We start from the raw sequence: 3,655 nt of genomic DNA on the forward strand, positions 1-3,655 counted from the left end.
GCATTGTTAATCATATAAATGCATATAATAAACACAGCAATCGTGATCACCATGCCATTATAGAATATAAATATTCAAGCGCTATATATAATAAATCTATTAACACTTTATCGAATCAACGGCACTTATTCTATGTTAAAATGCAAGTATAATAATTTGAATAAACTTAAGCCATGATCTTATGATAAATCATTATGTTAATAGATTACAATGTCCTTTTATAGAAAAAATGCACACCATTCCCTCAGTATTATTCATACCACAGTCATAATGTTGAATTTTCCATATGGATATTCAGGTTCATCGGGCTTAACTTCTAAGCAGTTTCACGTACTATTTAACACTCTGTTCAGAGTTCTTTTCAACTTTCCCTCACGGTACTTGTTTACTATCCGTCTCATGGTTATATTTAGTTTTAGATGGAGTTTACCACCCACTTAGTGCTGCACTATCAAGCAGCATGACTCTTTGGAAATGCTCTCTAGTAATCATTAACGTTATACGGGCCTGGCACCCTCTATAGGTAAAAGGCCTCATGTAAGAAGGACTTAAATCGCTAATTTCTCGTACTAGAAATTGAACATTCCATACACTACATCTCACATTTGCCATAAAGACAAAGTGACTTTGTGCTGAAGTGATTTCTTTTCGCTCGCCGCTACTAAGAAAATCCTTGTTAGTTTCTTTTCCTCCCCTCATTAATATGCTTAAATTCAGGGGGTAGTCCCATATGAGTTGAGATTGTTTAAACATTTATTAAAACAACTTATTTAGAATAGTCTTACAACCCTCAACCATATGTAGTCCAAGCAGCACCTTAAAATTAATTAAAGTACCTTACAGCATGAACTGCGATATACGTTCAAAATGTCGATGTTCATGTGTCCTGCAGTTCACACGATGACGCACAGTTTGCTGCGTTCTTCATCGACCCATGAGCCAAGTGATCCACCGCTTAGAGTGATATTTATTTTTTTATATTTTTACATACGGTCACAATGATTTTAACATAGGCTTGTCATAGGACGGATGTCCACCATTTCAACAGCCGTTGCACTGAATTAGCATCACTTCTTAAGGTGTGATGCGAATCCAATGATTTGGATGTGAATAAAGAAATTTTGTGATATTTTGACGAATAAATAATTTCAAAATTTTTAATGATTTTTAATGCATTATAACGCTTGCCTGGAACGTTTGACATAAAATATTTTAAAAAATTCGAAAATTTTTCTAGAAAGGATTTAGCTTTTTTTTCGGCAAAATTTAAATAATTTGCACTATTTTATTAATTTTTAATCTGTTTTTAACCCATTTAAAACAAGAAAATTTTAAATTTCCCATTAAAAATATGAAAAAAGCGAGTTATACAAAATGACTCAAATGAACTTCCTGTGCAATTAAATAAAGAACATCTTTGGGAGGACATTTTTGGAAGTGCTTTTGAAGTTGTGCCTTGAGAAGAACCTCAAAATTTCTTTCCTGGGATGGGCTTGTCATAGGACGGATGTCCACTATTTCAAAAGCCGTTGCACTGAATTTGCATCAATATTTAAGGAGTGATCCGAATTGATTGTTTTGGGTGTGAATAAAGAAATTTTGTGATATTTTGACGAATAAATAATTTTTACAATTTTTTTATGATTTTTAGTACATTCTAACGCTTTTCTGAAACGTTTGATTTAAAATGTTTTGAAAAATTCGCAATATTTCTTGAATGGATTTAGAATTTTTTTCGACAAAATTTCATAATTGGTACCATTTTATTACTGCTTTCTCCGTTTTGAACCTTGTTTAAACAAAAAAATTAAATTTACGCATTAAAAATAGGAAAACAGGGAGTTATAAATAATTGAATTAAAATAACTTCCTGTGTAGTTAAAATAAAGAACATCTTTGGGAGTACATCTTTTGGAAGTGCTTTTAAAGTTTGGAAGAACTTCCAAATTTTTTTGCTGGGGGGTTCATTAGTGCTAAAATTTTACAAATTTTAAGAAATTCTGAAATAATTGTGAGTAAACAGAAAAAAATATCACCAAAATATTTTCAATTAAAAAGTTGATACAATTAACTTTTTAATCAAGATAGAAACATAAAGATAATTAAGTCAACGATTGAAAATTTTAAAATTTTTAATTAAAAAATTCATTGGCACATTTAACTTTTTAGTCAAACTTGGAAGACTAAGTCACTTAAAAAAAAGTGATCGAATTTTTTAATTTTTAAATAAAAATCTATTTCAAACAATGTTTTAATCAAACTAAAAACACTAACGATCATTTTCATGTATCTCCGTTAGACTTTAACTCCCAGTTAACAGAAAGTAAAATCGAAATATCTTCTCTCCGGATAATTTTAACTAAAAATTTTTAGCAGTTACGTCCTAACTGGTATATGGAATATGTAGACAAGATGACAGACATGTCCATAGCACGGTTTAAAAGTTCGTTAGCTAACGTAGCACTAACGGAGCTTCCTGAAAATGGGGTAAGTCAGTTAAGAAAGTAATCGAAAATATTTACGTTTTTAATGAAAAAATTAACTGAGTTTTGCATTCAACAAATTTTTAATTGATTCAATTAAAAAATAATTAAAATTTGCTAATGAAACCAATTAATTTTTTGGTCAAGTATTTTTTTTTTTTAATTTCCAATTTAAACTGTGCTTGATTGAAGACATTTCAATTAAAAAATTAATTTGATCTAATTGATCGTGATTGAATCAGAAAAATACTTTTATGTGTATAGTACACACATAAAAATGTTTTTCTGATTCAATTCGGTTTTCCACCAAAACACTAAATTAAAATATCAAATATATATATGAAGACGATTATATTTTTATCAAGTCTTCTTAAAATTATGAAAAGAAAGTATCCAACACATTGGTTGCGAAACATCTTATACTTCTAAATTGATTAAAAAAGTAACCGTGTATTTGTTAGAACATTCTAGTTGTAACTAGACAAATGCCTCATATTCACTAGACAAATTTGTTGAGCATCAGCAGATTTTACATACAAATGAAGTTGTTAATATTTATTTGCAGTTATTTTTTTGTGTGTAGTCATTGTAGCAATTATGGTTCGAATCTCGTAGAATGTATAGCATTTTCGATTAGTTGTATTAGAACTATATAATATTAATTATTGATAATTCATTTATCTGATATAAATGGATTATCAATAAAGTCGTTTCTAATCGAATCTATAAGAACCATATACATTTTCCATATAATGGAAGTAAGCTCAACCATTACAAATGTCTAGGAATTGATTAAAATGATTAATTAATGCTTTAGAGATCGTATTCAGACTGATGTAATTTATACTGATTTTAGTGAATCATATGATAAAGTAAACTTCTACTGTACAAATTACATCGCATGGGTTTCAGCGACATAATGGTATTCTGGTTTTACTATTATCCGACAATGAGTAGTTTTTGAACATATGTTTGGGACATTACATTTTCTTCATTAGCGTAGCTAGGCAATTTTCCTAGGGGGTCTATAGCTAAAAATTTATAGACCGAACTTATAGATTCAATTAATGTTTTATTTTATAAAAATAACTAGACAATTAATTTATAATAAAGCAACTAAAAGCACTTCCAAAAATGTCCTCACAAAGTTAGTTATTTTAATTACACAGAAG

General features: G+C 29.1%; 1 non-coding gene across 1 annotated transcript; it reads right to left on the reverse strand.

The window, feature by feature from the left end:
* Positions 1 to 784: 784 nt before the first annotated feature.
* On the reverse strand, positions 785 to 963 carry LOC142227718 (5.8S ribosomal RNA). The gene has a single exon (XR_012720003.1). It is a non-coding gene; the product is annotated as a 5.8S ribosomal RNA (ribosomal RNA).
* Between the last annotated feature and the right edge of the window lie 2,692 nt (positions 964 to 3,655).

This window comes from Haematobia irritans, chromosome 2, assembly GCF_050003625.1.
Source record: "Haematobia irritans isolate KBUSLIRL chromosome 2, ASM5000362v1, whole genome shotgun sequence".
Classification (NCBI taxonomy): domain Eukaryota; kingdom Metazoa; phylum Arthropoda; class Insecta; order Diptera; family Muscidae; genus Haematobia; species Haematobia irritans.